This window comes from Rhinoraja longicauda, chromosome 19 (genome assembly GCF_053455715.1).
Source record: "Rhinoraja longicauda isolate Sanriku21f chromosome 19, sRhiLon1.1, whole genome shotgun sequence".
NCBI lineage: Eukaryota > Metazoa > Chordata > Chondrichthyes > Rajiformes > Arhynchobatidae > Rhinoraja > Rhinoraja longicauda.
In genome coordinates this window covers 9,996,138-10,023,035 of record NC_135971.1, presented here as the reverse complement: position 1 = coordinate 10,023,035, position 26,898 = coordinate 9,996,138, and the positions used below count along the sequence as shown (strand labels likewise).

Below are 26,898 nucleotides of genomic sequence, written 5' to 3'. Positions count from 1 at the left end.
TTGCGGTACCCCACTAGTCACTGCCTGCCATTCTGAAAGGGACCCGTTTATCCCCACTCTTTGTTTCCTGTCTGCCAACCAATTTTCTATCCATGTCAGTACCCTACCCCCAATACTATGTGCTCTAATTTTGCCCACTAATATCCTACGTGGGACCTTGTTGAAGGCTTTCTGAAAGTCGAGATACACCACACCCACACTTATCTACATTAAACTGCATCTGCCATGCATCCGCCCACTCACACAACCTGTCCAAGTCACCCTGCAACCTCATAGCATCCTCCTCACAGTTCACACTGCCACCCAGCTTTGTGTCATCTGCAAATTTGCTAATGGTACTTTTAATCCCTTCATCCAAGTCTTTAATGTATGTTGAAAATAGCTGCGGTCCCAGCACCGAGCCTTGCGGTACCCCACTAGTCACTGCCTGCCATTCTGAAAGGGACCTGTTAATCCCTACTCTTTATTCACAAAATGCTGGAGTAACTCAGCAGGTCAGGCAGCATCTCGGGAGAGAAGGAATGGGTGACGTTTCGGGTCGAGACTCTTCTTCAATCTGAAGAAGGGTCTCGACCCGAAACGTCACCCATTCCTTCTCTCCCGAGATGCTGCCTGACCTGCTGAGTTACTCCAGCATTTTGTGAATAAATCGATTTGTACCAGCATCTGCAGTTATTTTCTTATAATCCCTACTCTTTGTTTCCTGTCTGCCAACCGATTTTCTATCCATGTCAGTACCCTACCCCCAATACCATGTGCTCCAAATGGTTACCCTTTGTCGCCATTCCTCGCACAGGACCAGTCGCACAGTCTGGAAACCCGCATCGCCTCCGAGTTTGCCGAGATGCACCAGTTTCTCACGGAGAAGGAGGGAGGCCTGACCGGCGACCTGCAGCTGCAGCAGGAGTCGATCCTGGGAGCGATGGAGAAAAACCTTCAGGAAATCCAAGCCTGTTCAAAATCCATTCACGCCGAGCTGCAAAAGTTCCAGGAGCAGGTGGAGCAGAAAGACGGGGTCCTCTTCCTGAAGGCAAGGATCGTGACCCGTGCACTGCGTCGTGTTGATCCACCGGGCTGCACGGTGGCGCCGCGGTAGAGTTGCTGCCTTACAGCGAATGCAGCGCCGGAGACTCGGGTTCGATCCTGACTATGGGTGCTTAGATTTAGCGCAGAAACAGGCCCTTCGGCCCACCGGGTCCGCGCCGCCCTGCGATCCCCGCACACTAACACTATCCTATACCCACTAGGGACAATTTTTACATTTGCCCAGCCAATTAACCTACAGACCTGCACGTCTTTGGAGTGTGGGAGGAAACCGAAGATCTCGGAGAAAACAGTGAATCTGTGGAATTCTCTGCCGCAGAAGGCAGTGGAGGCCAATTCTCTGAATGCATTAAAGAGAGAGCTAGATAGAGCTCTTAAGGATAGCGGAGTCAGGGGGTACGGGGAGAAGGCAGGAACGGGGTACTGATTGAGAATGATCAGCCATGATCACATTGAATGGCGGTGCTGGCTCGAAGGGCCGATTGGCCTCCTCCTACACCTATTGTCTATTGTGTATTGTCTATTGTCTATTGTCTATAAAACCCATGCAGGACACGGGGAGAACGTACAAACTCCGTACAGACGGCGCCCGTAGCCAGGATCGAACCTGAGTCCGGTGCTGTACTGTACGGAGTTTGTACGTTCTCCCCGTGACCTGCGTGGGTTTTCTCCGAGATCTTCGGTTTCCTCCCACACTCCAAAGACGTACAGGTTTTGTAGGTTAATTGGCTGGGCTTGTCCCTAGTGGGTGTAGGATAGTGTTAGTGTGCGGGGATCGCTGGGCGGCGCGGACATATAGATAATTAGGGGATTGGACACATTAGAGGCAGGAACCATGTTCCCAATGTTGGGGGAGTCCAGAACAAGGGGCCACAGGTTTAAGAATAAGGGGTAGGCCATTTAGAACGGAGATGAGGAAGAACTTTTTTCAGTCAGAGAGTGATGAAGGTGTGGAATTCTCTGCCTCAGAAGGCAGTGGAGGCCAGTTCGTTGGATGCTTCAAGAGAGAGCTGGATAGAGCTCTTAAGGATAGCGGAGTGAGGGGGTATGGGAGAAGGCAGGAACGGGGTACTGATTGAGAGTGATCAGCCATGATCGCATTGAATGGCGGTGCTGGCTCGAAGGGCTGAATGGCCTCCTCCTGCACCTATTGTCTATTGTCTATTGTCTATTGAACGGTGGGCCGAAGGGCCTATTTCTGCGCTGTATCTCTAAATCTAATCTAAATCTAAAATATGATGGGCCGGCCCCACTGAAGCAACACAAACTACCAAGCAACTTAGCGGGTCAGGCAGCATCCTCTGGGGAACATGGATAGGTGACATTTCACAGAGTGCTGGAGTAACTCAGCAGGTCAGGCAGCATCTGTGGGGAACATGGATAGGTGACGTTTCACAGAGTGCTGGAGTAACTCAGCGGGTCAGGCAGCATCTGTGGAGAACATGGATAGGTGACGTTTTCACAGAGTGCTGGAGTAACTCAGCGGGTCAGGCAGCATCTGTGGAGAACATGGATAGGTGACGTTTCACAGAGTGCTGGAGTAACTCAATAGACAATAGGTGCAGGAGGAGGCCATTCGGCTCTTCGAGCCAGCACCGCCATTCAATGTGATCATGGCTGATCATCCACAATCAGTACCCCGTTCCTGCCCTCTCCCCAACTCAGCGGCTCAGGCAGCATCTCTGGAGAACATGGATAGGTGACGTTTCAGGTCGGAAGGAGGGTCCCAACACGAAACGTCACCAATCCACGTTTTCCAGAGATGCCGCCTGACCCGCTGAGTTACTCCAGCACTCTGTGAAACGTCACCTATCCATGTTCTCCACAGATGCTGCCTGACCCGCTGAGTTACTCCAGCACTCTGTGAAACGTCACCTATCCATGTTCTCCACAGATGCTGCCTGACCCGCTGAGTTACTCCAGCATTTGTGTCTACCTCTGATAAAATTATAACTCTTTAGACTATTATAGATGCAGTGCGGAAACAGGCCCTTCGGCCCACCGAGTCTGTGCTGACCAGCGATTATCCCGTACACTAGGGACAAGTCACAATTTTACCAAAGCCAATTAACCAACTAACCTGTACGTCTTTCCGAGTGTGGGAGGAAATCAGGGCACCCGGAGAAAACCCACACGGCCGCTGTAAGGCACGGTGGCGCAGCGGTAGAGTTGCTGCCTTACAGCGCATGCAGCGCCGGAGACCCGGGTTCGATCCTGACTACAGGCGCCGTCTGTACGGAGTTTGTACGTTCTCCCCGTGACCTGCGTGGGTTTTCGCCGAGATCTTCGGTTTCCTCCCACACACCAAAGACGAGCAGGTTTGTCGGTTAATTGGCTTGGTAAATGTAAAAATCGTCCCTCGTGTGCGTGGGATAGTATTAGTGTGCGGGGATCGCTGGTCGGTGCGGACCTGATGGGCCTAAAGGGCCTGTTTCCGCGCTGTATCCCCCACTGGCCCATTCTGACTAGGGGTTGCCAACTATCTCGCTCCCCAAATACGGGACAAGGTGGCGTCACCGCCCCGCGCCCCATGTGACCCTCACCCAGCAAGCGGCCACGTGCTCCAGCTCCACCGATGGTGACCGCCCGATGCCGGGAGGCGGGTTGCTATGCAACCGTCGTTAGGCCGGAGCCTGGGCCTCCGGGCCTACACTGTCCGGGCCTACACTGTCCGGGTAGATACAGGTAGACACAGATTCTGCCTCAACTACCTCCTTTGGCAGCTCGTACCGTACACCCACCACTCTTTATATTTAAAAAAAAGTTACCCCACAGGTTCATATTAAATCTTTGGTTCCCAATGTTTGGGGAGTCCAGAACCAGGTGCCACACACAGTCTTAAGAATAAAGGGGAGGCCATTTAAAACTGAGGTGAGAAGAAACCTATTCACCCAGAGGGTTGTGAATCTGTGGAATTCTCTGCCACAGAGGGCAGTGGAGGTCAATTCACTGGATGAATTTAAAAGAGAGTTAGATAGAGGTCTTTGGGCTAGTGGAATCAAGGGATATGGGGAGAAGGCAGGCACGGGTTACTGATTGTGGATGATCAGCCATGATCACAATGAATGGCGGTGCTGGCTCGAAGGGCAAATGGCCTCCTCCTGCACCTATTTTCTATGTTTCTATGTATCTCTAAATTAAACTAAACGTACAAACTCCGCCCAGACAAACACCCTGCGGTCAGGATCGAATCCGAGTCTCTGACGCAGTAAGGCAGCAGCTCTACCACTGGGCCACTGTACCGGCCTGCCTTAAAGGACATTGGAACAATCTCTGGATCCCAATCCGGAATGTCACCCCATCCTGTTTTCTCCATGAGTTCTCCATGATCCGCTGAGTTAGTCCAGCACTTTGTGTCTATCTTACAGATATAAAGGATTTGTACAGGGCCCTAGTGAGACCGCAACTGGAGTACTGTGTGCAGTTTTGGTCTCCAAATTCGAGGAAGGACATTCTTGCTGTTGAGGGCGTGCACCGTAGGTTCACCAGGTTAATTCCCGGAATGGCGGGACTGTCGTATGTTGAAAGACTGGAGCGGCTAGGCTTGTATACACTGGAATTTAGAAGGATGAGAGGGGATCTTATCGAAACGTATAAGATTATTAAGGGGTTGGACACGTTAGAGGCAGGAAACATGTTCCCAATGTTGGGGGAGTCAAGAACCAGGGGCCACAGTTTAAGAATAAGGGGTAGGCCATTAGAACGGAGATGAGGAAAAACTTTTTCAGTCAGAGAGTTGTGAATCTGTGGAATTCACTGCCTCAGAAGGCAGTGGAGACCAATTCTCTGAATGCATTCAAGAGAGAGCTGGATAGAGCTCTTAAGGATAGCGGAGTCAGGGGGTATGGGGAGAAGGCAGGAACGGGGTACTGATTGAGAATGATCAGCCATGATCACAATGAATGGCGGTGCTGGCTCGAAGGGCCGAATAGCCTCCTCCTGCACCTATTGTCTATTGATTTAAAGGGCTATGGAACAAATGCAGTCAATTAAGTTAAGAAATACAGCGCGGAAACAGACCCCTTCAGATCACCGTGCCCCTCGCCAACCGGCGATCCCCGCACATTAACACTATCCTATACCCACTAGGGACATTTATTTTTAAACATTTATAATAATAATAATAATAAGCATTTATTTTATATAGCGCTTTACCAAAAGCTCAAAGCGCTTTACAAAAACAGTCATAACATAAAAACAAACAGACAAACTATCCTGACGGAGAAGCGGTGAACAAACAGCACCAGCGTCCTCTCACGACAGGGTCCGGCAGTAGACAACAAAAAGCACAGGACACACAGATACAATTTTTAACACAAACAGCCATCACAGTGATTGCTCCAGGCACACCCTCACTGTGATGGAAGGCAAAGAAAAGTCATTATCTCCTCCTCATTCTTCTCCCGTGGCGCCACGAGGCGATCGAGGCTCCCGACTTTTGAAGCCCCCACCGGGCGATGGAAAGTCCCAGGGCCGAGCCGAGCCGAGCAGGCCGATGAAGGTCCTGAGCCCCCACCGGGCGATGGAAAGTGCCACGGCCAGGCCACGCAGGGCGATGAGGGGCCTGCGAGCGGGTCGATCGTACCTCGAGCTCCGGGGCGGTCGAAGCTGCTACGGCTGGAGCTCCCGAAAGCCGGTCGCCCAGCCAGGGACCTGTGAACTCCCGATGTTGCGGTCCTGCAGGGCCCACGGCCCGAAGCCTCCGAGATGGTAAGTCCAGGCCCTGCGACCGGAGTCTTCAAGGTCGATCCCAGCTGGAGGCCGCCGACTCCACGGTGTTAGGCCGTAGCACGAACGGAGACACAACACGGTAAAGGTTGCATCTCCGTTGAGGAGGAGATTGGAAAAAAAAGGTTTCCCCCCACCACCCCCCCACATAAATAGAGTTAAAAATAGAACAAAACGTACATTAAACGATTTATACCAAGCCAATTAACCTACAAACCTGTACGTCTTTAGAGTGTGGGAGGAAACGGAAGATCTCGGAGAAAAACCCACGCTGGTCACGGGGAGAACGTACAAACTCCGTACAGACAGCATCCAGAACAAGGGGTCACAGTTTAAGGATAAGGTGGAAGTCTTTTAGGACCGAGATGAGACGTTTTTTTTCACACAATCTGTGGAATTCTCTGCCACAGAAGGTAGTTGAGGCCAGTTCATTGGCTATATTTAAGAGGGAGTTAGATGTGGCCCTTGTGGCTAAAGGGATCAGGGGGCATGGAGAGAAGGCAGGTACGGGATACTGAGTTGGATGATCAGCCATGATCACATTGAATGGCCGAAGGGCCGAATGGCCTACTCCTGCGCCTATTTTCTATGTTTTCTATGTGGGGATCGAACCCGGGTCTCCGGCTCTGCGTTCGCTATAAGGCGGCAACTCTACCGCCCGCGCCACCGTGACCGCCCATTTTAGCACCAGCCAAGTGCACCATCATGGACCAGATGGGCCGAAGGGCCTGTTTCCGCGCTGTAGTGCTCTGTGACTCTATTTGGATTAAGGTCGTTCCTAATCAATTCAGATTTGTGATCTTTTATTTCAGGAGGAATCTTGGCGGAATTTACGGTAAGGCACGTTCTTCGTTAACAGCTTTTGACAATTTCCCAAAACAACTCTTGGGGGGGTGGGGAGGCGGGGAGGGAAATGTTGGATGGTTAATTTGTACATTCTGCTTAATACTTACAGATCAAGACAGAGCATTAATGAACTGATAGTCGTGGAGGAAGTCTACCACTGGAAAAATACAGAGACCCTTTCATGAAAACAGTATGGGAAGAGATGCTCGATGCCCTGAAACCTGGTAACGCCCCCTCGGATTCGTTTATCTTCGGGTTGAGTTCGGTTTATTGTCATGTGTACAGCGAAAAGCTTTTGGCACGTTTTAACCGGTCAGTGGAAAGGCAATGTGGACCCATTGGGCCCAAACCTCTCCTGCCCCACTCCCCCCCCTCCCCTCTTCCCCTCCCTCTTCCCCCCCCCCCTCTTCCCCTCCCCCCTCTTCCCCTCCCCTCTTCCCCTCCCCTCTTCCCTCCCCTCTTCCCCTCCCCCTCTTCCCCTCCCTCTTCTCTTCCCCTCCCTCTTCTCTTCCCTCCCCTCCCCCTCTTCCCCTTCCCCTCCCCCTCTTCCCTCCCCCTCTTCCCTCCCCCTCTTCCCCTCCCCCTCTTCCCCTCCCCTCTTCCCCTCCCCTCTTCCCCTCCCCTCTTCCCCTCAAAATCCCCTCTTCCGCTCCCCTCTTCCCTCCCCTCTTCCCCTCCCCTCTTCCCCTCCCCTCTTCCCCTCCCCTCTTCCCCTCCCCTCTTCCCCTCCCCTCTTCCCTCAAAATCCCCTCTTCGCTCCCCTCTTCCCCTCCCCTCTTCCCCTCCCCTCTTCCCCTCCCCTCTTCCCCTCCCCTCTTCCCCTCCCCTCTTCCCCTCCCCTCTTCCCCTCCCTCTTCCCCTCCCCTCTTCCCTCCCCTCTTCCCCTCCCCTCTTCCCCTCCCCTCTTCCCCTCCCCACTTCCCCTCCCCCTACTCCCCCTCTTCCCCTCCCCCTACTACCCTCCCTCCACTCCCCCTCCTCCCTTCCCCTCTTCCCCATCCCCTCTTCTCTTCCCCTCCCCTCTTCCCCTCTCCTCTTCCCCTCTCCTCTTCCCCTCCCCTCTTCCCCTCCCCTCTGCCCCTCCCCCATTTCCCCTCCCCATCTACTCCCCTTCCCTCCCCTCCCCCACATCCCCTCCCCTCTTCCCCTCCCCCACATCCCCTCCCCTCTTCCCCTCCCTCTTCCCCTCCCCCACATCCCCTCCCCTCTTCCCTCCCCCTCCCCCTCTTCCCCTCCCCCTCATACATACATTCAATGCAGATTCAAAATCCCCCCTCAACTCCATCCAAGGACCCAAACAGTCTTTCCAGGTGAGACAGAGGTTCACCTGCACCTCCTCCAACCCCATCTATTGCATCCGCTGCTCTAGATGTCAACTTCTCTACGTCGGCGAGACCAAGCGCAGGCTCGGCGATCGTTTCGCTCAACACCTTCGCTCAGTCCGCCTTATCCAACCTGATCTCCTGGTGGCCGAGCACTTCAACTCCCCCTCCCACTCCCAGTCTGACCTTTCTGTCATGGGCCTCCTCCAGTGCCATAGTGAGGCCCACCGGAAATTGGAGGAACAGCACCTCGTATTTCGCCTGGGCAGCTTGCAGCCCAGTGGTATGAACATTGACTTCTCCAACTTTAGATAGTTCCTCTGTCCCTCTCTTCCCCTCCTCCATCTAGATCTCCCTCTATCTTCCTGTCTCCACCTATATCCTTCCTTTGTCCCGCCCCCCTGACATCAGTCTGAAGAAGGTTCTTGACCCGAAACGTCGCCCATTCCTTCTCTCCCCGAGATGCTGCCTGACCTGCTGAGTTACTCCAGCATTTTGTGAATAAATCTGATATTTACATTCTATTCCCGCCATCAGTAGGGTTTCACAACACGAAATCTGGGAATTAAATGCTACCGGTTCATCGCCAATGCAGATATTCAACACACGATCACACAAAATTAACCCCCACCCTTGCCCAGTGGCCTGGAATCCCTTCCCTATTTTGAGGGGCGCCTCCACCACACACTGCCCCCCCAAGTCCAGCATCGGTAGAACCCTGGACTGTGGTCAATAGACAATAGGTGCAGGAGGAGGCCATCGAGCCCTTCGAACCAGCACCACCATTCAATGTGATCATGGCTGGTCATTCTCAATCAGTACCCCGTTCCTGCCCTCTCCCATACCGCCTGACTCCGCTATCTTAAGAGCTCCATCTAGCTCTCTCTTGAAAGCATCCAGAGAATTAGCCTCCACTGCCTTCTGAGGCAGAGAATTCCACGGATTTACAAGTCTCTAGGTGAAGAAGTTTTTCCTCGTCACCGTTCTAAATGGTCGACCCCTTATTCTTAAACTGTGTGGCCCGTGGTTCTGGACTCCCCCAAACATCCTCCCCTTGGTGTTGGCTGGACCGAGCTTCAGTGCGTCTGAAGAAGGGTCTCGACCCGAAAGGTCACCCATTCCCTCTCTCCTAGATGCTGCCTGACCCAATAGACAATAGACAATAGGCAATAGGTGCAGGAGGAGGCCATTCGTTCTAAATGGCCGACCCCTTATTCTTAAACTGTGGCCCCTTTGTTCTGGACTCCCCAACATTGGGAACATGTTTCCTGCCTCTAACGTGTCCAACCCCTTAATAATCTTATACGTTTCGATAAGATCCCCTCTCATCCGTCTAAATTCCAGTGTATACAAGCCTAGTCGCTCCAGTCTTTCAACATACGACAGTCCCGCCATTCCGGGAATTAACCGAGTAAACCTACGCTGCACGCCCTCGATAGCAAGAATATCCTTTCTCGAATTTGGAGACCAAAACTGCACACTGTACTCCAGGTGCGGTCTCACCAGTGCCCGGTACAACTGTAGAAGGACCTCTTTGCTCCTATACTCAACTCCTCTTGTTATGAAGGCCAACATTCCATTGGCTTTCTTCACTGCCTGCTGTACCTGCATGCTTCCTTTCAGTGACTGATGCACTAGGACACCCAGATCTCGTTGTACGTCCCCTTTTCCTAACTGACACCATTCAGATAATAATCTGCCTTCCTATTCTTACCATCAAAGTGGATAACCTCACACTTATCCACATTAAACTGCGTCTGCCGTGCATCCGCCCACTCACACAACCTGTCCAAGTCACCCTGCAACCTCATAGCATCTTCCTCACAGTTCACACTACCACCCAGCTTTGTATCATCTGCAAATTTGCTAATGGTACTTTTAATCCCTTCATCCAAGTCATTAATGTATATTGTAAATAGCTGCGGTCCCAGCACCGAGCCTTGCGGTACCCCACTAGTCACTGCCTGCCATTCTGAAAGGGACTCGAGCTGAGTTACTCCAGCACTCTGTGAAACGTCACCTATCATGTTCTCCAGAGATGCTGCCTGACCCGCTGAGTTACTCCAGGATTTTGTGACACCTTCGATTCGTTACCAGCGCCCTGGGAAATGTCTCTGAATCTCTCCCTTCTCCGCCTCTCTCCCCAGCCTCTGTGATGCTGGACCCGGAAACGGCGAACCCGAGGCTGGAGGTGTCCGTCGATCGGACGAGCGTGAGGCTGAGCGGGACCTGGACCACCCTGCCCGACACCGAGAAGAGGTTCACGGACTGGGCGTGCGTGCTGGGCTCGGAGGGCTTCGCGTCGGGGAGGCACCACTGGAGGTGGAGGTGGCGGACAACCAGATCTGGAGCCTAGGGGTGGCCTCGGAGTCTGTGGAGAGGCGAGGGTGGGTGGAGGTGACCCCGGAAAACGGGTTCTGGACCATCGGGCGGGTGGGCGAGGGCTTCTACATCAACACCTCGCCCGGGTTCCCCCTCCCGGCCGACCCCATCCCCGGGAGGGTGCGGGTCAGCCTCAATTACGAGCCGGGCGCCATCGCGTTCCACGCCGCGGAAACCAACGCCCACCTCCACACCTTCTCGGGGAACAAGTTCACCGAGAAACTCTAACCCTTTCTTCTGGACTGGCGACGAGAACAAGTGGCTGAGAATCTGCTCCGATTCCCCTCCGGTTCTGTAAACGTGGGTCGGGAGGCGGGTGGGGTGGGGGGTGGGGGGGGGAGGGGGGAGTGTTGGGGGCTCAGGGGCAGAAAGATGGACGACAATCGAAATCCGTGTCGTGAAAAGCCCGTCGAGCTTCTACAGTTGTACCGGTCCTTCTACAGTTGTACAGGGCCCTGGTGAGACCGCACCTGGAATACTGTGTGCAGTTTTGGTCTCCAAATTTGAGGAAGGATATTCTTGCTATTGAGGGCGTGCAGCGTAGGTTCACTAGGTTAATTTCCGGAATGGCGGGACTGTCGTATGTTGAAAGACTGGAGCAATTAGGCTTGTATACACTGGAATTTAGAAGGATGAGGGGGGATCTTATTGAAACATATAAGATATTTAGGGGACTGGACACTTTAGAGGCAGGAAACATGTTCCCAATGTTGGGGAGTCCAGAACAAGGGGCCACAGTTTAAGAATAAGGGGTAGGCCATTTAGAACGGAGATGAGGAAGAACTTTTTCAGTCAGAGAGTGGTGAAGGTGTGGAATTCTCTGCCTCAGAAGGCAGTGGAGGCCAATTCGTTGGATGCATTCAAGAAAGAGCTGGATAGAGCTCTTAAGGATAGCGGAGTGAGGGGGTATGGGGAGGAGGCAGGAACGGGGTACTGATTGAGAGTGATCAGCCATGATCGCATTGAATGGCGGTGCTGGCTCGAAGGGCCGAATGACCTCCTCCTGCACCTATTGTCTATTGTCTATTGTCTATTGTCTATTGTCTATTGTCTATTGTCTATTGTCTATTGTCTATTGTCTATTGAGCCTGTAAATTAAATAAGAGAGAGAAAATAAGCGAGAGAAAAATAAATCTAAAACGTCAATTAAGTCTTCGGAATCCCTCCGTTTTTCTTCCTGCCTCGGTCAATCATTTCCCCCCTCCCCCTCAATTTTTGCGGCTGCCTAACTCTGAGATTCCTTCTCGGTCTCCTGCCCTCCCACCAGAATTGGAAACTTGGTGTTGGGAAGTCTGGAGGAAGAGAGATCTCTGGGCACTCTGAGATACACATAAAATGCTGGAGTAACTCAGCGGGGGTCAGGCAGCGTCTCTGGAGAGAAGGAATAAATGAATGAATGAATAGAAACATAGAAAATAGGTGCAGGAGGAGGCCATTCGGCCCTTCGAGCCAGCACCGCCATTCATTGTGATCATGGCTAACCATCCACGATCAGTAACCCGTGCCTGCCTTCTCCCCATATCCCTTGATTCCACTCGCCCCCAGAGCTCTATCTAACTCTCTCTTAAATCCATCCAGTGATTTGGCCTCCACTGCCCTCTGTGGCAGAGAATTCCACAAATTCACAACTCTCTGGGTGAAAAAGTACCTTCTCACCTCAGTTTTAAATGGCCTCCCCTTTATTCTAAGACTGTGGCCCCTGGTTCTGGACTCTCCCAGCATTGGGAACATTTTTCCTGGCATCTAGCTTGTCCAGTCCTTTTATAATTTTATACGTCTCTATAAGATCCCCCTCTCGTCCTTCTAAACCCAGTGAATACAAGCCTAGTCTTTTCAATCTTTCCCAATTTTTGTCCAATTTTTGGACAAAATGCTGGAGTAACTCAGCGGGGTTAGGCAGCATCTCGGTAGAGAAGGGATGGGTGACTTTTTGGGTTGAGGACCCTTCTTCAGTCTGGCGTTCCCCTGGATACTGCAATCCCTCCTCACTCACTTGATGCATTCCCTGGTTGTGAGATTTGCTGCTCTGTATTCATTTTTTTTTAGATAAAGTTAGGAAGAGGGGATGTTCAACGAGATCTGGGTGTCCTAGTGCATCAGTCACTGAAAGGAAGCATGCAGGTACAGCAGGCAGTGAAGAAAGCCAATGGAATGTTGGCCTTCATAATAAGAGGAGTTGAGTATAGGAGCAAAGAGGTCCTTCTGCAGTTGTACAGGGCCCTAGTGAGACCGCACCTGGAGTACTGTGTGCAGTTTTGGTCTCCAAATTTGAGGAAGGATATTCTTGCTATTGAGGGCGTGCAGCGTAGGTTCACTAGGTTGATTCCCGGAATGGCAGGACTGTCGTATGTTGAAAGGCTGGAGCAATTAGGCTTGTATACACTGGAATTTAGAAGGATGAGGGGGGATCTTATTGAAACGTATAAGATAATTAGGGGATTGGACACATTAGAGGCAGGAAACATGTTCCCAATGTTGGGGGAGTCCCGAACAAGGGGCCACAGTTTAAGAATAAGGGGTAGGCCATTAGAACGGAGATGAGGAAGAACGTTTTCAGTCAGAGAGTGGTGAAGGTGTGGAATTCTCTGCCTCAGAAGGCAGTGGAGGCCAGTTCGTTGGATGCTTTCAAGAGAGAGCTGGATAGAGCTCTTAAGGATAGCGGAGTGAGGGGGTATGGGGAGAAGGCAGGAACGGGGTACTGATTGAGAGTGATCAGCCATGATCGCATTGAATGGCGGTGCTGGCTCGAAGGGCTGAATGGCCTACTCCTGCACCTATTGTCTATTGTCTAAAGCTCCTGCCGAAATAAACGGGGTTTTAAAAAAAAAAAATCACCTCCTTTTCGACGTTTAAGCTTCAGACGGAGATTTCGAACATTAATCTTTAAGCTTTTTTCCACAACTTTCTTTCCACAAGAGACAAGGCCTACCTTGGGAGGAGGTGCTGACCTGGCACTCTGGTGTCAGGACAACAGCCTCCTCTTGAATGTCACAAAAACTAAGGAGCTGATTGTGGACTTTAGAAGGGCTCAACATCCGAGGACGTACACGCCACTGAGATAAATGGGTCTACTGTGAATAGGGTGAGCAGCTTTAAATACCTGGGAGTCCACATCACAGAGGATCTGACATGGACAACACACATTGCCGCAATGGTGAGTAAGGCAAGGCAGTGCCTTTACCACCTCAGACAGCTGAGGAAATTCAGAGTCTCTCTGAGGATCCTTCAGTGCTTCTACTCTGGGGCTGTTGAGAACATCTTGTCCGGCATCATCACAATCTGGTTGGGAACAGCTCTGCCCAGGACAGGAAGGCTCTGCGGAGAGTAGTGCGTTTGGCTGAACGCACTATGGGAACTACACTCGCTCCCCTGCAGGACCTATACATCAGGAGGTGCAGATCCAGAGCCAGCAACATTATGGGGGACCCCGACCACCCCAGCAACGACTGTTCCAGCTGCTACGGTGAGGCAAACGCCTCCGCTGTCAAAACAGAGAGGATGAGATGGAGTTTCTTCCCACAGGCCATCAGGACTGTTAACTCTCATATCACCAGGGACTAATTTAATCTACTGCATTAAATTCTATTCTGTTTTGTAGTTTTAGCACAATCCGCAGTGTTGCCACTTCCATTTCACTGCACATCTTGTATATGTATGTGACAAATACTTGACTTGTCCACAATCTTGACTTGACTTGTCCACAATCAGCTCCTTAGTTTTTGTGACTTGACTTGACAAGTATTAGCTCTACTCAACAGTCAAAAGTCTGTCGCCTACCTTCGCTCTGATATTTTATTCTTCACATGTTTAAATTATAATGTTTTATTTTTAATTGTCTACTGTCTATCATGTTGTTATCCTTGCGAGCAAGGCAGATTCCTTGTATGTAAACGTGCCTTGGCTAATAAAATTTATTCAATTCAATTAATCACAAAACATTGAGATATTGACACAGTTCATGAAACGTTTCCATTGAATGTAACTGCACAAATCGTCCAATCAATAGACTGATACTACGTAACCAGGGTGCCACACAGTCTAAGAATAAAGGGGAGGCCGTTGAAAACTGAGGCGAGAAGAAACTTTTTTCACCAGAGAGTTGTGAATTTGTGGAATTCCTCTGCCATTAGAAGGCAGTGGAGGCCAATTCACTGGATGAATTTTAAAGAGAGTTAGATAGAGCTCCAGGGGCTAATGGAATCAAGGGATATGGGGAGAAGGCAGGCATGGGGTTGCTGATTGTGGATGATCAGCCATGATCACAATGAATGGCGGTGATGCTCGATCAGAAGGAAGGGTTTACACCAAAGAATGTCGACACTAAGTGCTGGAGTAACTCAGCAGGTCAGGCAGCATGTCTGGATAATGTGGACAGATCAAATCAAGACCAAATAAACAAAGAGTCGACTCGTTGGTACAAGCAGTGTTGTCATGTCAAAATTTGGATAGAACAAAATAAGAATTGCACAAATAGGAGCAACACATGAACTATTTCAGCTTCTGAAATATATTTTCAAGATAGTCAAGAGTGTTTTATTCCGAAACTGGACTGAAATTCTTATGTGAAGGAAGGAACTACAGGTGCTGGTTTAAACATTGGGTGTGCCCAGGACAGGAAGGCTCTGCGGAGAGTAGTGCGTTCGGCTAAATGCACTATGGGAATTACACTCGCCCCCCCTGCAGGACCTATACATCAGGAGGTGTAGATCCAGAGCCAGAAACATTATGGGGGACCCCTACCACCCCAGCAACGGATTGTTCCAGCTGCTACGGTCAGGCAAACGCCTCCGCTGTCACGCTGTGAAAACAGAGAGGATGAGACGGAGTTTCTTCCCACAGGCCATCAGGACTGTTAACTCTCATACTTCCAGGTGAGACAGAGGTTCACCTGCACCTCCTCCAACCTCATCTATTGCATCCGCTGCTCTAGATGTCAACTTCTTTACATCGGCGAAACCAGACGCAGGCTCGGCGATCGTTTCGCTCAACACCTTCGCTCAGTCCGCCTTAACCAACCTGATCTCCCGGTGGCTGAGCACTTCAACTCCCCCTCCCACTCCCAGTCTGATCTTTCTGTCATGGGCCTCCTCCAGTGCCATAGTGAGGCCCACCGGAAATTGGAGGAACAGCACCTCATATTTCGCTTGGCAGCTTGCAGCCCAGCGGTATGAACATCGACTTCTCCAACTTTAGATAGTTCCTCTCTTCCTCTCCCCCTTCCCAGATCTCCCTCTATCTTCCTGTCTCCACCTATATCCTTCCTTTGTCCCGCCCCCCTGACATCGGTCTGAAGAAGTGTCTCGACCCGAAACGTCACCCATTCCTTCTCTCCTGAGATGCTGCCTGACCTGCTGAGTTACCCCAGCATTTTGTGAATAAACACCTTCGATTCGTATCAGCATCTGCAGTTATTTTCTTACATCACCAGGGACTAATTTAATTTCCTGTATTAATTTATTTTTTGTGTTAAAAAAAACAACTCTATTGTGTTTTGTAGTTTAGCACAATCCGCAGGCGTTGCCACTTTCGTTTCAGTGCACATCTACATCTTGTATATGTATGTGACAAATAAAGTTGACTTGACTTGACTTGAAGGCAAGCAAAGCAAATGGCCTCCTCCTGCATCTATTGCCTGAGCTTCTATGTCCTTGCAGCTTAGCATGAAGAGCCTTGTCTGCCCCCCAGGTCCACAGTGAGCGTGTTTCTGCCTTGAAGTGGAGGCAGTGTCTTCGCCCAGCTCCGCATCGAGGTCACCTGCAGGAAAGGACTGCAGATGCTGGTTTAGAAACATAGAAACATAGAAAATCGGTGCAGGAGTAGGCCATTCGGCCCTTCGAGCCTGTACGCACCGCCATTCAATATGATCATGGCTGATCATCCAGCTCAGTAGCCTGTACCTGCCTTCTCTCCATACCCCCTGATCCCTTTAGCCACAAGGGCCACATCTAACTCCCTCTTAAATATAGCCAATGAACTGGCCTCAACTACCTTCTGTGGCAGAGAATTCCACAGACCTCACCACTCCCTGTGTGAAGAAATGTTTTCTCATCTCGGTCCTAAAAGACTTCCCCCTTATCCTTAAGCTGTGACCCCTGGTTCTGGACTCCCCAACATCGGAACAATCTTCCCGCATCTAGCCTGTCCAACCCCTTAAGAATTTTATATGTTTCTATAAGATCCCCCCTCAGTCTTCTAAATTCCAGCGAGTACAAGCCGAGTCTATCCAGTCTTTACACCGAAGATAGACACAAAATGACTTGGTCTTGCACTCGGTGGTGCTATTTATCCTTCGTCTGTGTACATGATTGTAATCATGAACAGGCAGCACTGCGTTTTATTTGACTGGGTAGCTACCCAAGCAAAAGCACTGTACCTCGGTGCACTTTCACAGCAATAAATTAAACATCTTCTTCTTCTTGCATTCATCTCCTCCCGCCTAGACTACTGCAACTCCCTATACACTGGGATCAGCCAATCATCCCTGTCCGGCCTGCAATTGGTCCAAAACGCCGCAGCGAGACTCCTGACGGGTGCCCGTAAAAGGGACCACATCACCCCGATTCTGGCCTCTCTCCACTGGCTCCCTGTACGGTACAGAATCAACTTCAAGCCCCTCCTATTCACATACAAAGCCCTAAACGGGCTTCCCCCTCCCCATATCAAAAATCTTCTAACCTACCACTCTATCTCCAGGTCCCTCAGGTCGGCCGACTTGGGGCTACTCACTATCCCGCGGTCTAGACTTAAGCTCAGGGGTGACCGCGCTTTTTGCGGTTGCAGCTCCTAGACTGTGGAACAGCATCCCTCTCCCCATCAGAACTGCCCCATCCGTCGACTCCTTTAAGTCCAGGCTCAAAACCTATTTCTACACACTGACGTTTGAGGGCCTTCTGAGGGGGCGCTGTGAACTGTTTATGTGCTGTTATGTTTTGTGTGCCATTGTATGTTTCGTTCTTCGTACCTGAACTGATGTACAGCACTTTGATCAACGTGGGTTGTTTTTAAATGTGCTATACAAATAAAATTGACTTGACTTGACTTGATTGTTATGACTCAGAAGGCAGTGGGGGCCAATTCTCTGGATGCATTCAAGAGAGAGCTAGATAGAGCTCTTAAGGATAGCGGAGTCAGGGGGTATGGGGAGAAGGCAGGAACGGGGTACTGATTGAGAATGATCAGTCATGATCACATTGAATGGCGGTGCTGGTTCGAAGGGCCGAATGGCCTCATCTGGCACCTATTGTCTATTGACTTGACTAGACTGTTATGTTTGTGTGCCATTGTATGTTCGTTTCTTAGTATCTGAACTGATTTACAGCAATTTGATCAACGTGGGTTGTTATTAAATGTGCTATACAAATAAAAATTGACTCGACTTGACTTGACTTCTTGCGTTTGAGGTTTCTGCTTCTGCAGTCTCTCTTTGTGACCGTTTCTCCTGACTGAGGTCTTTATTCACAAAATGCTGGCGTAACTCAGCAGGTCAGGCAGCATCTCGGGAGAGAAGGAATGGGCGACGTTTCGGGTCGAGACCCTTCTTCAGACTGTTGACAGGGTTCCCCAGGGGGAGGTCGAAAACATGAGCCCCATAAATTAAACTAAACTAAACTAAACTCGCACTTTGCTGCAGATTTGAGGGGGGGTGTGACCTGTTGAATAAAATTGCCTTGATATTTTTTTTCCCCCAGCAACACTGACACGATGGACCAGATGGCCTCTCAATCTGTTGTAACTTTGTTTTGAGTTTGTTCTGACACAGCACAGGTGACCTTTTCCGTGAGTACCAGGCGTTCCTTCGTGCGTGTACCAATTTAGACACATTCACACCGCAAATACAACAGCCTCACAGTTCATGCCATGTTTCAGGCTGAGAGTTTGAATATTAACATCAATTTTTTTTAAATAATATATATATATATATAATGTCTGATCTGCTGAGTTACTCCAGCTTTTCTGTGTCTATCTTCGGTTTAAACCAGCACCTGCATTTCCTTCCAACACATAAGAATTTCCAAAGACAATAAGTGCAGGAGTAGGCCATTCGGCCCTTCGAGCCAAGCACCGCCATTCAATGTAATCATGGCTGATCATTCTCAATCAGTACCCCCGTTCCTGCCTTCTCCCCATACCCCCTGACTCTGCTATCCTTAAGGGCTCTATCTAGCTCTCTCTTGAATGCATTCAGAGAATTGGCCTCCACTGCCTTCTGAGGCAGGGAATTCCACAGATTCACAACTCTCTGAGTGAAAAAGGTTTTTCCTCATCTCCGTTCTAAATGGCCTACCCCTTATTCTTAAACTGGCCCCTTGTTCTGGACTCCCCCAACATTGGGAACATGTTTCCTGCCTCTAACGTGTCCAATAGACAATAGGTGCAGGAGTAGGCCATTCAGCCCTTCGAGCCAGCACCGCCATTCAATGCGATCATGGCTGATCATTCTCAATCAGTACCCCGTTCCTGCCTTCTCCCCCATACCCCCTCACTCCGCTATCCTTAAGAGCTCTATCCAGCTCTCTCTTGAAAGCATCCAACAAACTGGCCTCCACTGCCTTCTGAGGCAGAAAATTCCACACCTTCACCACTCTCTGACTGAAAAAGTTCTTCCCTCATCTCCGTTCTAAATGGCCTACCCCTTATTCTTAAGCTGTGGCCCCTTGTTCTGGACTCCCCCAACATTGGGAACATGTTTCCTGCCTCTAATGTGTCCAATCCCCTAATTATCTTATATGTTTCAATAAGATCCCCCCTCATCCTTCTAAATTCCAGTGTATACAAGCCTAATTGCTCCAGCCTTTCAACATACGACAGTCCCGCCATTCCGGGAATTAACCTAGTGAACCTACGCTGCACGCCCTCAATAGCAAGAATATCCTTCCTCAAATTTGGAGACCAAAACTGCACACAGTACTCCAGGTGCGGTCTCACCAGGGCCCGGTACAACTGTAGAAGGACCTCTTTGCTCCTATACTCAACTCCTCTTGTTATGAAGGCCAACATTCCATTGGCTTTCTTCACTGCCTGCTGTACCTGCTTGCTTCCTTTCAGTGACTGATGCACCAGGACACCCAGATCTCGTTGAACATCCCCTCTTCCTAACTTGACACCATTCAGATAATAATCTGCCTTTCTATTCTTACTTCCAAAGTGAATAACCTCACACTTATCTACATTAAACTGCATCTGCCATGTATCCGCCCACTCACACAAACCTGTCCAAGTCACCCTGCAGCCTTATTGCATCTTCCTCACAATTCACACTACCCCCCAGCTTAGTATCATCTGCAAATTTGCTAATGGTACTTTTAATCCCTTCATCTAAGTCATTAATGTATATCGTAAATAGCTGGGGCCCCAGCACCGAACTTGCGGTACCCCACTGGTCACTGCCTGCCATTCGAAAGGGACCCATTTATCCCCACTCTTTGCTTTCTGTCTGTCAACCAATTTTCTATCCATGTCAGTACCCTACCCCCAATACCATGTGCTCTAATTTTGCCCACTAATCTCCTATGTGGGACCTTGTCGAAGGCTTTCTGAAAGTCGAGGTACACCACATCCACTGACTCTCCCCTGTCAATTTTCCTAGTTACATCCTCAAAAAATTCCAGTAGATTTGTCAAGCATGATTTCCCCTTCGTAAATCCATGCTGACTCGGAATGATCCTGTTACCGCTATCCAAATGCTCAGCAATTTCGTCTTTTATAATTGACTCCAGCATCTTCCCCACCACTGATGTCAGACTAACTGGTCTATAATTACCCGTTTTCTCTCTCCCTCCTTTCTTAAAAAGTGGGATAACATTTGCTATCCTCCAATCCACAGGAACTGATCCTGAATCTATAGAACATTGAAAAATGATCTCCAATGCTTCCACTATTTCTAGAGCCACCTCCTTAAGTACCCTGGATGCAGACCATCAGGCCCTGGGGATTTATCAGCCTTCAGTCCCATCAGTCTACCCAAAACCATTTCCTGCCTAATGTGGATTTCCTTTAGTTCCTCCATCACCCTAGGTTCTCCGGCCCCTAGAACATTTGGGAGATTTTGGTGTATCTTCCTCAGTGAAGACAGATCCAAAGTAACGGTTTAACTCGTCTGCCATTTCTTTGTTCCCCATAATAAATTCCCCTGCTTCTGTCTTCAAGGGACCCACATTTGCCTTGACTATTTTTTTCCTCTTCACGTACCTAAAAAAACTTTTGCTATCCTCCTTTATATTATTGGCTAGTTTACCCTCGTACCTCATCTTTTCTCCCCGTATTGCCTTTTTAGTTAACTTTTGTTGCTCTTTAAAAGAGTCCCAATCCTCTGTCTTCCCACTCTTCTTTGCTATGTTATACTTCCTCTCCTTAATTTTTATGCTGTCCCTGACTTCCCTTGTCAGCCACAGGTGTCTCTTACTCCCCTTAGAGTCTTTTCGCCTCTTTGGATAAATTGATCCTGCAACCTCTGCATTATTCCAACCCCTTAATAATCATACGTTTCGATAAGATCCCCTCTCATCCTTCTAAATTCCAGTGTATACAAGCCTAGCCGCGCCAGTCTTTCAACATACGACAGTCCCGCCATTCTGGGAATTAACCTAGTAAACCTACGCTGCACACCCTCAATAGCAAGAATATCCCTTCTCAAATTTGGAGACCAAAACTACATACAGTACTCCAGGTGGGGTCTCACTAGGGCCCTGTACAACTGCAGAAGGACCTCTTTGCTCTTATACTCATAATAATTTCAGTTCCCATTTCGGAACATATGACAATAAAACATTATCTTGACTCTCTTGAAAATATATTTCACGACTTGAAATAGTTAATGTGTGGCTCCTCTCTGTGAAATTCTTAATGTTTATATCCCAAATTTTGACAGTTTCAAAAACCTGCTGATGCCAACTAGTCGACTCTGTTTATTTGGTCTTGCTGTCTCAGCCGCTGAGTTACTTCAGCTCTTTGTGTCTATGTTCGGTTTGGGATGGAATGGAATAGTTTATTGTCACATGTGACAAGGCACAGTGAAATTCTTTGCTTGCACACGCAATGTTTAAACCAGCATCTGCACTGTTCCTACCTTCACGTAAGAATTTCAGTTCAGTTTCGGACCACATGACAATAAAACATCTTCTTGACTTCCTTGAAAATATATTTCAGGTGTTGAAATAGTTTGTGTGTTGCTCCTATTTGTGCAATACTTATTTTTTGATATCCAAATTTTGACAGTGAAAAACACTGCTGAGACCAACAAGTCGACTCTTTGTTTAGCTGTGGAATTCTCTGCCTCAGAAGGCAGTGGAGGCCAATTCTCTGAATGCATTCAAGAGAGAGCTAGATAGAGCTCTTAAGGATAGCGGAGTCAGGGGGTATGGGGAGAAGGCAGGAACGGGGTACTGATTGAGAATGATCAGCCATGATCACATTGAATGGCGGTGCTGGCTCGAAGGGCCGAATGGCCTCCTCCTGCACCTATTGTCTATTGTCTATTATTTGGTCGAGACCCTTCTTCAGACTGAAGAAGTCTGAAGAAGGGCCTCGACCGAAACGTCACCCATTCCTTCTCTCCTGAGATGCTGCCTGACCTGCTGAGTTACTCCGGCATTTTGTGAAATAAATACAATACAATACAATACAATACATCTTTATTGTCATTGTACAGGGGGTACAACGAGATTGGGAATGCGCCTCCCATACGATGCAATAATTTAATTAGCTAGTCAGTATTAATTTAAACAACAACAACCCAACGAAACAAATTGTAACAGTTTTAAGGCAGAATAAAGTGCAAGTAGATCTCACTGTGCGATGTGACCATCCGGCTCAGCAGGACCGGTTCATAGCAGCTATGGTTCTGGGGATGAAGCTGTTCCTGAGTCTGGAGGTGCGGGCGTAGAAGGCCTTGTATCGTCTGCCCGATGGAAGGAGTTCGAACAGACTGTTGCAGGGGTGTGAAGAGTCTTTGTGGATGCTGGTGGCTTTTCTGAGGCATTGTGTGTTGTAGATGCCCTCCAAGGCTGGTAGCTGTGTTCTGATGGCCCTCTGAACTCTATGGACTACCCACTGATTTGTACCAGCATCTGAAGTTATTTTCTTACACCTACTTTGTTTCTTTGGTCTTGGTTTGACCCGAAACATCATCTGTCCACATTGTCCAGAAATGCTGCCTAACCTGCTGAGTTACTCCAGCATTGAGTGTCGACTATCTTTGGTGTAAACCCTTCCATCTTATCTCAACCTTACGCCTGGCTCGCTGTCTTACCCCAGCACTTACTGTTTTGATTACAAAATGAGGCCATTTTATAATCCATCTTGAAGGGGGGAAGCTCTGGTTTTGTATCTGGCGGGCAGCTTGTGAGAAGGAAGGGTGGGGGGGGGAGGGGTGTGGGGGGGAGGGGGGTGGGGGGGAGGGGGGTGGGGGGGGAGGGGGTGGGGGGGGGAGGGGGGGTGGGGGGGAGGGGGGTGGGGGGGGGGGTGGGTGGGGGGGGTTGGGCGGGGGGGGGGGTGGGTGGGGGGGGGCGGGGCGGGGGGGGGGTGGTGGGTGGGGGGGGGTGGGGGGTGGGTGGGTGGGTGGGGGGGTCTATAAGCAAGAGCATTTTCAGCCAGGTCTGCCTTCAGACTGCCTGTCTCCATGTCAGTGAAGGTCGTGTTTCCCCCCCAGGGCCACCACTTGCAACTAAATGAAGGCAGCGATTTTATGTGTCTCCCCTCCCACAACCTGCTGTTCCAGACAGACTGAAAAGGGGTCTCGACCCGAAACGTCACCCATTCCTTCTCTCCTGAGATGCTGCCTGACCCGCTGAGTTACTCCAGCACTTTGTGAAATAAATACCTTCATTTGTTCCAGATAGACGGTGATCCTCTGCAAAGTTTTCCCCTTTCGAGTACAGCACGTAACTATTTTAAAATCTTAACAACCACAGATCAGAGGATTTTCGCTGATTTGAAGTCAAGTCAAGTTTATTTGTCACACACACATACACGATGTGCAGCGAAATGAAAGTGGCAACGCCTGCGGATTGTGCAAAAAAAGAATTACAGTTACAGCATATAAATTAAAATTAATACAGGAAAAAAAAATGTCCCTGGAGTTATGATAGTTAACAGTCCTGTGGGAAGAAACTCCGTCTCATCCTCTCTGTTTTGACAGTGGAGGCGTTTGCCTGACCGTAGCAGCTGGAACAGTCCGTTGCTGGGGTGGTAGGGGTCCCCCATAATGTTGCTGGCACTGGATCTGCACCTCCTGATGTATAGGTCCTGATGATACAAACATTAGCAAATTTGCAGATGATACAAAGCTGGGTGGTAGTGTGAACTGTGAGGAAGATGCTATGAGGTTGCAGGGTGACTTGGACAGGTTGTGTGAGTGGGCGGATGCATGGCAGATGCAGTTTAATGTGGATAAGTGTGAGGTTATCCACTTGGGTGGTAAGAATAGGAAGGCAGAATATTATCTGAATGGTGTCAAGTTAGGAAAAGGGGACGTACAACGTGATCTGGGTGTCCTAGTGCATCAGTCACTGAATGGAAGCATGCAGGTACAGCAGGCAGTGAAGAAAGCCAATGGAATGTTGGCCTTCATAACAAGAGTAGTTCAGTAGAGGAGCAAAGAGGCCCTTCTGCAGTTGTACCGGGCCCTAGTGAGACCGCACCTGGAGTACTGTGTGCAGTTTTGGTCTCCAAATTTGAGAAAGGATATTCTTACTATTGAGGGCGTGCAGCGGAGGTTTACTAGGTTAATTCCGGGAATGGCGGGACTGTCATATGTTGAAAGACTGGAGCGACTAGGCTTGTATACACTGGAATTTAGAAGGATGAGAGGGGATCTTATCGAAACATATTAAAGGGTTGGACACGTTAGAGGCAGGAAACATATTCCCAATGTTAGGGGAGTCCAGAACCAGGGGTCACAGTTTAAGAATAAGGGGTAGGCCATTTAGAACTGAGATGAGGAAAAACGTTTTCAGTCAGAGAGTTGTGAATCTGTGGAATTCTCTGCCTCAGAAGGCAGTGGAGGCCAATTCTCTGAATGCATTCAAGAGAGAGCTAGATAGAGCTCTTAAGGATAGCGGAGTCAGGGGGTATGGGGAGAAGGCAGGAACGGGGTACTGATTGAGAATGATCAGCCATGATCACATGGAGGAGGGACTGGAGGAGACTCACTGTGATGGATGTTTCTTTTTGTTTGGTGTTAGTTTGTGATTGTATGTGTTATTGCATTTTTATTGATTATTCTTATTGGTCTTATTGTTCAACTGCGGGTAATGTTTCATTTCACTACACATTTATGTGTATGTGACAAATAAACGACTATTGACTATTGACTATTGAGATTGTGATGTTGCCGGACAAGATGCTTTCTACAGCCCCAGAGTAGAAACACTGAAGGATCCTCAGAGAGACTCTGAATTTCCCCAGCTGTCTGAGGTGGTAAAGGTGCTGCCTTGCCTTACTCACCAGTGCGGCAATGTGTGTCGTCCATGTCAGATCCTCTGTGATGTGGACTCCCAGGTATTTACCTGGTAAAGGCGCACCCAAGGTAGACAAAATGCTGGAGTAACTCAGCGGGGCAGGCAGTGTCTCTGGGTAGATTACTTCCACCCCTGAGGGGACGCTGCCTGTCAGCGGGCTGAGTTACTGAGAAGGATGAGAGGAGATCTTATCGAAACGTATAAGATTATTAAGGGATTGGACACGTTAGAGGCAGGAAACATGTTCCCAATGTTGGGGGAGTCCAGAACAAGGGGCCACAGTTTAAGAATAAGGGGACGGCCATTTAGAACTGAGATGAGGAAAAACTTTTTCAGTCAGAGAGTTGTGAATCTGTGGAATTCTCTGCCTCAGAAGGCAGTGGAGGCCAATTCTCTGAGTGCATTCAAGAGAGAGCTGGATGGAGCTCTTAAGGATAGCGGAGTCAGGGGGTATGGGGAGAAGGCAGGAACGGGGTACTGATTAAGAATGATCAGCCATAATCGCATTGAATGGCGGTGCTGGCTCGAAGGGCCGAATGGCCTCCTCCTGCACCTATTGCCTATTGTCTATTGTCCTCCAGCATTTTTGTGTCTCTTCGGTTTAAACCAACATCTGCAGTTCCTTCCTGCACATTTTGAACTCCCCAAATGGATTATAAAATGACAATGCTTTAGAACGTCCCCCTTATCCCTCTCTCTGCAAGACAAAGTAAATAGAGAACCACATCTTGCTGCCAGCACTAAAATGTCGCTGTTAAAATGTAGAAGTGAGGTCTCCGCCCTGAAACATGATCTGTGCATGTTCTCCAGAAATGCTGCCTGACCCGCTGAGTTACTCCAGCACTTAGTGTGTATATTTGGTGTAAACAACCATCATCTGCCCCCTTCCTTCTTTTTTATATTTTTATTTTGAAAAGCATATGTACACATAGAAATAAAAGACAAATTTGTTACAAAGTTCTTACATAGCTTCAATTTTTAAATTTTTAAAGAGAGAAAATAAAAAATAAAGAAGAAAGAAAAAAAAAACTATAAACTATTGGGAAGAGAGAATAAGAAAATAAAAAATAAGGGATAACTATAAAAATGAAAGGGGGTAGATCCGGGAGACAATAACCACAGTTGTACATCCAACCCTAAACTCAAGTTTCAACTTTTAATTTAAAAATTTTATTTTGGTCCTGTGTCAAACCCATTTACTTTTCTAAAAATTCAATAAATGGAGACCATATTTTAAAAAAGAACTCAGGTTTGTCAATTAAGGCAAATCTTATTTTTTCCAAATGCAGGGTCTCTGTCATTTCCGTAGTCCACATTTTAATTGTGGGGGTTATTGTTTTTTTTCCAAAATGTAAGTATTAATTTTTTTCGCAGTTATTAAACTGTAATCAAGAAAATGTACCTGACTTGTTGTAAAGTTTGTAGTATGTTCTGATAATCCTAACATAATTAATTTTGGATCCATATCCAATTGCTTGCCCCCTGCCTTCTTATCTAAACTTGTTGCCATTGCCCGTGTGTCTTACTTTGTGTTTTGATTTATAAATCTGAGGCGAATTTTATAATCAGCGAGGGAGTTCAAAACAGTGAAGGAACAGTCTACTGATTTGTGCTTGACAAACATTTTAAATATGGGTATCTACTGTATTCGAAAGGAGAGAACTTGCAGAAGAGTGAAATTAATCACCGTCTATCTGGAACGGGGAGGGGAGGGGAGGGGGAGGGGAGGGGGAGGGGAGGGGAGGGAGGGGGAGGGGAGGGGAGGGGAGGGGAGGGGAGGGGAGGGGAGGGGAGGGGAGGGGAGGGGAGGGGGAGGGGAGGGGAGGGGAGGGGGAGGGGAGGGGAGGGGAGGGGAGGGGAGGTGGGGGGTGATATGGAAAATCGCTGCCTTCATTTAGTAGCGAGTGGTGGCCCTGAATGTGAACACGACCTTCACTGACTTTGGAGCCAGACAGTCTGAAGGTGGACCTGGGTGAAAATGCTCTTGCTTCTAACCCCCCCCCCCCCCCCCCCCCCCCCCCCCACCCTCATTTAATTGAACCTGGGTGAAAATGCAGTTCTTATTTACAGCCCGCCCCCCCCCATTGCAATCTACCCGTAGTACAAAACCAAAACTTCTT

At 49.1% G+C, this 26,898-nt stretch overlaps 1 pseudogene across 1 annotated transcript in view; it reads left to right on the top strand.

The window, feature by feature from the left end:
• The window catches only part of LOC144602816 (uncharacterized), a 74,958-nt pseudogene that overhangs the window by 5,380 nt on the left and 42,680 nt on the right, over positions 1-26,898 (top strand). Inside the window, exons 3-6 of the transcript XR_013548514.1 lie at positions 797-1,030; positions 6,585-6,607; positions 6,728-6,842; positions 10,088-10,616. The product of XR_013548514.1 is annotated as an uncharacterized LOC144602816 (transcript). The remainder of the gene's footprint in view (positions 1-796; positions 1,031-6,584; positions 6,608-6,727; positions 6,843-10,087; positions 10,617-26,898) is intronic.